Source organism: Cyanistes caeruleus, chromosome 2 (genome assembly GCF_971803275.1).
Source record: "Cyanistes caeruleus chromosome 2, bCyaCae1.hap1.1, whole genome shotgun sequence".
In the NCBI taxonomy this organism is placed as follows: domain Eukaryota; kingdom Metazoa; phylum Chordata; class Aves; order Passeriformes; family Paridae; genus Cyanistes; species Cyanistes caeruleus.
Genome location: NC_141702.1, coordinates 6770726 through 6778352, shown reverse-complemented (window position 1 = coordinate 6778352; position 7627 = coordinate 6770726). Strand labels below are relative to the sequence as shown.

At 39.5% G+C, this 7627-nt stretch overlaps 1 long non-coding RNA gene across 1 annotated transcript; it reads right to left on the bottom strand.

Moving 5' to 3' along the window:
- Positions 1–603: 603 nt before the first annotated feature.
- LOC147654582 (uncharacterized) lies at positions 604–7162 on the bottom strand. Its single transcript, XR_015282496.1, has 3 exons — positions 7052–7162; positions 5511–5646; positions 604–1510 (listed from the first exon to the last, which is right to left on the bottom strand). It is a non-coding gene; the product is annotated as an uncharacterized LOC147654582 (long non-coding RNA).
- Positions 7163–7627: the final 465 nt, after the last annotated feature.

Below are 7627 nucleotides of genomic sequence, written 5' to 3'. Positions count from 1 at the left end.
AGCACTAAAAGGCAAATGTCTACTTAATATTTATACAAAGAAAGACGCTGATGGGTAACATTTCATCTAAAATGCTTTCTCGTTAGAGAAATTGCATTAGGAACATAAAGCCTTGCAAGTCTATCTAGGCCAGAAGTCTAATCAAATTAACACCACTTCAGTGCTAATGAAGACTGGTAGTCATTCACCTTAATTAGCCATTCTGAATAAATATATTTTTAGCACCATGCCATTTAGGTAGCTCAGCTCTATGATCCTGTCCAACTTCTCGTGACCTCAGTGAAGTTACAGAGGCAGAAGGAGCAGCAGCAGAGGAAGAAGTTTTGATGTCCCCCTTTACTCCTAACAAAAATCAGGTCATGTCCTTGGTGAGTGTGTTCCCAATATAAAATGCAGATGATCACAGTTATAAGCTGCTATATTTGAAACACTGAATGGGACCTGGGGATTGGGGTCTGCACATTCCCAGTGGGATCTGTAGCTGCTGGGAGCTGCAAATCCAACTGTGCAACAGCAAGAGAGATGGCCAGGGAGTGTGCACAGGGATTGGACTCACCTACCGGGCTCTCATGGATTTTGAATTTTCCATTGGAAATGGGAGGTTTTCTGCATGTTATAAATCTCTAAATGGACACCTTCTATGAAAGTAAATGTTGTGCATATGTATGTGGATATTTGTTTTACAACAAACATGCCCCAGGCTGCTCCAGTCCATGGTTGTTATAATATTTTAATCTTGGTGGCATTTAGCTCTTGTTTGGTTATATCAATTATATTTGGATATTTTTTTCCTCATAGATTCACAGACTGGTTTGTGTTGAAAAGGACCTCAAAGACCATCTGGTTCTAATCACTTTGCCATGGGCAGGGAACCTTCCACTAGAAAACAAGACATACCACCAGTTCTTTTTGAATAAAACACAAACCATGCAGGTTCATTGCAATCAATTACAGGAGCATTTCAGTTTACTTAACAACTATGAGTTCCATTTTAGCTATAGAATTCAATCCATGCAATTAAGATGAAATGAGGTGTTCAGTACTTGCTCAGATTCAAATTCAAATAAATCCCTTCAGCTTTACTAAGAACTTGACAGGCATTGCATGGAGAAAATAGGCTTGAAACATTTGGGGAAAGGTTTGTTTCACTTCCATGATTTTTCCTTGATCAGTTCACAGTTTTTGAGACAGGAAGAAGACAGGCTGGGGATCTTCCTGTTTACATGATCCAGAGGGAAACCCTTTCAAGCTGTCATTTAAAGCAAATGCTCTGCTGAGCATTCTTTGTCAGATAGGGATTCGGAATTATTATAAATTAATGTCATAGAGCCAGGCTCTCATTCCTCCTTCTTTATAGGGAATATTCATTCTTTTGGAGGAAAAATCTTTCGGCATTTTTAACTCGATGATTCTATAAATCCTTTTTTCCTTGTCCTGTATGCATAATTCTTTGCAGATGCAGTGATAATCTTTAATGTATGGATATCTTCAGATATATGGACAAGATTTGCTATAATAAAAGAAAAAATATCATTATTTAATGATTTGGGTTCAGAAAAGGAGAAATCTCCTTTATAAATTTTCTCTGGCAGTAGAGCAAATGATGAGTTTCCTTACCACAAACAAATCTTCCCATGGCAGTCTTTGGCAGAGATTGCAAGATATATGGATTCAGATTGCAGGTCCAACATGAATTTAGACACTAAAAATGACTCTTAAGGAAAAAGAAATGCCTGAGGAATGGGATAGAGATGGTAGAGGTGCTGCCATTTCTGTGGAAAATCTCAGAGCTTTCAACAATAATATCTTTATTCTTTCCTCCCACAGTGATGAAGCAGCAGATCATATGGAGGAAGCTCTCCTGTCACACTGTCTTTCACATTCAGGAGAGAAGGAAATCAGTGTTTCACAGTGTCAAACTGGGTGCTACTGCCTGCTCAGGCAATTGTTCTGATTTGTCCCTACTCTGATGCTGAATCATTCTTACCCCTTGAGTCCATCACTGCAGACAACTCAGGATTATTCAATTCCTTCATATGTTTCCATGACTAAAATTTGACCAAAGTTTGCAGATAACTCCCTGTCAGAACTTTTACTCAATGGTCCAGCCAAGAAGTCATTTTAAGTAATTTCTTGTTCCTCTAAAAATTTGGATTCTCAGGTATCTTATTACATTTGTCCCATGGCTTTTGTTCCCACACATTTGGGAATTGTCACACAGAAACCTGCATGGCTTCCACTATGTGTGAGTGTAAAAAGGTAGAAGATGCCAGATAAAATGCATATCTTTATCCACAAATATCTTTCTGTATAATTCCTAACATGCTGTATGGTTTCTTAATTTTTTGCAATTGTATTGTTTTGAGGAGGAAGGTTAATATATATATATATAAAAGTTCTTAAAAAGAGCACAGAGCTGAGAATCAGCCAATGTCTGGTTCAAAAGACTGCATAATTTTTATATGGTTATAGTTTTAGGGTAAAAAGTGAGCAAAAACTTGCAAAGAGAGAAAATACCATTTCTTAGACACTGACAGCTGAAAAAATAGACAAGCTTTTGCTTTCACTGGGACTTTGGTTCTAAAGCAGAATCAGAGAGCCTAAAGCTAAGCAGAGTTTGGAAACTGCTCTGGATATAACTTAATTATGTTAGCTGATTAGACAGTTTCAAAGAAAAAAGACATTTGGTATCTGAGCAGAGCAGGGAACTTAATCAGAACAGAAGTAATAACATTTGTAGCCCCTGTGGTTAGTAGAGATAGAAAGGCAGGTAATTATAGCACAAAAGCTGGTGACTAGCTGGAATGAGATTTGAGGGAAATTATTACGTGTCAGATTGCTGTGTCTCTTTTGATACAATTATTTTTGACATCCAGTAGAGTTATGATTGTGTTTCCAGGCATAGTTTTGAAGATTGTTTATGAAAAACAGGACAGAGAAGTTATACACATAGAAAATAGCCAGAGGTAATATGGTGTCCTTCCCTGGATCAGCTGCATTGACCAATTCCAATGGATTGACTCTTTTCATTTCCATGAGTACCATGATGCCATGAATGTTTTATTTCTCATTTGGAGATCCACAGCTTATTCATATGAAGTATTCAAGGCCTTACTTCATCATCTCAAAGGTCTTTTCCAAGCTAGCTGATTTTGTGATTCTGGGATAAACAGTTTGTATTGCATTGCTTTTTCAGAAAGCAGTTCTCCAGGAAACATGTCCACATTTGTCTCAAGCAAAAAGAAGATTTGATAAATAAATAAGCAATCCTTCCAGCTGGGAGTTCATAGCACAGCTACTTTGAAATAGAACTTTCCTGTCATTTTGGTGTGTTCTGGTTATACATCTGGGTAGCACAGACTGAATCTTTCGGCATTTTTAACTCGCTGATTCTATAAAATTTTATATTAAATTTTACAAGCTTTCTGAGACTAGCAAAACTTATAAAGCCTAATTTCCTAAAACTTTGTACATTGCGCAACTTTGTTATTTAATAAGCATGTCCTGAGTCTTTTCCACTGTCCAAAGTTTTTGCATCTGGACTGTATGAAAAATTTATCTTGTTACTCTAATTTGCCTTCTGAAGTGTCACTGACAGAGCCATTCTCTTAGTGCTTTTTCCGTGAAAATTCCAGAAGATTGATGCACCTGAAGCTTTTGCTCCTCTGTCAAATTTGTGTGAAACCGTGCTGGTTTTGCATTAATTGATACTTGGTGAGGAGGGAAGAAGCCACTCATGGAAATGACCATTACATTATTTGGTTCTTTGGCCAGGAAACTCAAATTAGTGAACCTAAACCACTACAGAAACTGGTTCTGAGGGTCAATTAAGGTTAAAATTATGGGAGAAGCAGCCACACTGGAAGCATGGCTGCTTTTACTTCTTCCCTCTAGGAATGCAAACTAACAATCAAACCACAAGATTTTATCTCTGCTTCATATAAAATGCCTCCAGCTACAGGGGACCTTATCTGGCAGTGCTGGCAACTGAAGGAAAACTTTCTCCAGTTGCCACTCACATGGTATGATGGATTGTAAAACAGGGATGTCAATAACCTAAAAGGCTTGCATGGATTTGCTTTAGAACTTGTTGAGTGGCAGAACTTGGATCTTAATTGAGTGCTCCTTGAGCAAATGTGCAGAAATGTGCAGAAAGGACAGGGCAATGATGCCCTCCAAGTTTGAAGGGCAAGTGGATGTTTTAACTTGCACAAGGGAAGGCTTAGATTTGATATCAGGAAAAAACACATTCACCAAAACATTGGAACAGTCTTCCCACAGAAGTGATGGAGTCACCATTCCTGGAAGGATTTAAAAGATGTGTAGATGTGTCATGGTTTAGTGTTGGCTTTGGCAGTGCTGAGTTAATGGCTGGAAATGATATTACATGAAAATGATGACACTACATTTCATTAAATTACATTTCCAACCTTAATGAGTCTACTCTATAGAAAGGTTGGGTCCTAGAAGTGATAAAAGAAACCAAACCCTTGGTATTTCAGGAGGTGTAAGGCTTGTCAGTGCTCCCAGGGGCTGATCGAAGCAGAGGATGCAAAGAGAAAGGACTGCTATGACCTCCCTGGAAAGAGGAACCAACTTCACCCCGAAGCCCCAAGAAATAATCTCTCAGATCAATCAGGATCAACCTGTGTTTGTTAGAACAGAACTAGAAAACAACACTGAGAACCTTTTAGTTATGCTCCTGGGTCCATCTGCTTTTGCAGAGATAGAAAATGGAATTCAGGCAAACACTGGCTATTTTTCACACTGCTGTATCACAAAGGAATCCTCTTTGGTGCCTTTTACTGTGCTGTGTTATAACATGCTGGAAGCAAACACACAGAAACCCCCTTTTCTTACCCAGAGCACTTGCAGGTGAAGACGAAGATGAAAAATAGTTAAGGCACAGATTTGGGGAAGGCAGAAATAAGAGAACTGGTCTGCAGACAGAAACAAAGTATACAAAGATATATATCTGTGTCTGGATGTGAGAAGTTTTATGGTGAAAGAAATTAAAGAGATTAGTGAAGCAAAGTGAATACTTATAGATAAATCCCTCTGGAAGGGACTATCATGACCATCATGTGGATGTGAGAAATTCCAAATATATTTTTTTAAAATGTAGAGCACAGCTTTGTTTTCCTCCCTTTCAAAGAACATTCAGGTGGAATGTGTTAGTTATGGAGATATTAAGTTCTCTGTTTTTAATTTGTTTATAAAACAAGCTCCAGGGAGTCTGACAGATACTCAGATTTATGTATTTATATAGATACAAAAATACAAAAATGCCGGTAATGGCATCGTGATTTGGAAATCCTACAGAAGAACAAGCACAAAGAGCAAAAGAACACCAACAGATGCAGAAAGAGCACCAAAAAAATGCATTGCCTCACACTGTTTAAATTCCCCTTAGCACTCTGCATGCCACTAAATTCTATTCTCAATTTTTTCAGGCATTGACTCTCTTGAGGCAGAGAAACAACTCACCTTTCATAGAAAAATGTAATTACCTTTATTTTCCAGAAAAACTGGATAATGCATGGATATGTACAGCATTCTGCAGAGTTTTCCTCACAGCCCAAGCAGCTTTCTGCTCCTTTAGTACAAAAAGTGGGGGATTCCAAACACTACAGGAAGGAGAAGAGACTGCAAGGAACACACAGACCATGTCAGAATTTGGCAAAGATCTTTTGTAAAAGGGTACTTCCAGTCTAACACTTTTTTGAAAGGGAGGGCAGCATATACTTCAAAGAATTGCTCTCTCATGAGTACCATTATCAAAAATCTTTGTGCAGCCACCTAGAAAATTCCTGTGAGGATTATGAACTCTCCCACTGAGCAGCAAAGCTATTCTGTGATGGGATAAGGAACCAACAGCATATTATTTAGAGTGATGGCTTGAAACAGTAGTTGCATCAGCCAATTTTCAAGTGGTCCCTGGGGGTGAAAAATGTTGTCACAGGCACTCACTGAGTAACAAAATATGAAAATTAATCTGCATAATTTATGAAGAAGAAAAGGCCCCAGTTCATTAAGTGGTTTAATGGCAATGGTCTGCTCACCCCTGCTCCTTCAGTGAGCTGCTGTCTCAGTAACTGTGCAGTCCTGCAAAGGGATGGGCCATGAAGGGAGGTGGTCACCAGGGCAAGTAGCTTTGCACTCTCCACACTTCCCTCGATCCAAACCACATTATTTGTGCCCTATTTCATCATCTGCTGGCACTTGGCTGATGTCAGCCCTGAGTGCATCCCCTCCTCTCAGGGATTTGGGTACTGGGGCTCAGGGCCCTGAGAGCAGAGGAGGGATGTGGAGATTTGCCCTTTTTGGGAGCAGCTGAAACCTCATCAGAGTGTTCAGCATTTACAAAAGAAGGGCTGCAAAAGCCATTCCACACATCATCTACCTGTAGTAGTGGCTGCAGGTACTTCAATTTAAAATCCTCCTGCCTCAGATGCAAGCCCAGCTTCAGACCAACTTAAGCATTTCTGAAATTGGTTAGCTATAAAATAATTGTATTTCATGGTACAGAGCAAAGTCGTGATTAAACCACCTTTGGGACTGTGATATCCTGGAAAGCTCACCTGTCATCCTGCGGTGTGAGATAGTGCTCTCATTTTGAATTCCCTCTGCAAAATCATCTTTGAACATGTATGTAATGGAGTTGGAGGGAGAGAATATGTTGTGAATTTGTGACTAACCTGACAAGAACCCAGTCAGCTGTGACAAGCAGCTGCAGGGGCAGTTATTGCAACAGGTAATGCAAATATTCACTTTGGAAGAACAGTAGAAAAAAAAAAATCCAAAGGGATAATTACTTCAGTAGATAAAATCAAATTATTAAGTACAAACAAGGGACAAAAACTGGATTTAAATGTAAAAAACAGTGAACTTCTTTGGGGCTTGAGTCTCACAACTGAGCCATTTGCTATCTTCGTATGGTAAGCAATATTAAAGTTAATTGAAAGACAAGATAGATTAACCCCCCTACAAAACACAAACCCAAATCACCAATTTGATCCTTTGTGGAGAAAAAAAGAACATAACTAATTACTTTATCATGGGTCACATAGCCTGTATTTCATCTCTGGCTGCAGAATCTCCAGGAGCTGTTTCACCACTGGCAGGAAGGTTTGCAACAAGCTCTGAGCAGACCAACACCCACACCAGCCACAGGTGCAAGGCAGCCCATTTATCTCATGGCTGATGTGACACCCAGCCTGATGGGATATCATCCTTTTCTCCCTTCTTGGGAAAGATCTGGGGAAAAAAAACCTGATTAGAGCAGTCTAAGTATCTAATTGAAGTGTTTAGAGACATAAGAGTTAAACAAGTGGGTTTTGCCTGTCCTGGTACTTTGAGCTAGGGCAAGGGCACAGGCTCCAGAGCTCAGCTGGGGCATGAAGTGGGGCATGGAGCAGCCCCTGCCAGTGTCCTCACTGAACAAACCACAATTATTTTAGGCAATTCCCAGACAATTCCTGAGACATGGGCTCATTTCAGAGAGACCAGGTGGGTGATGTTTTGGATGTTAAGAAAGTTTAGTTCTATGGATGAGGCCAGGATATATCAGTTAGGACCAGAGGATGTCCCCCAACATCATTTATTTTGCAAGTACACCTTAAGTGGG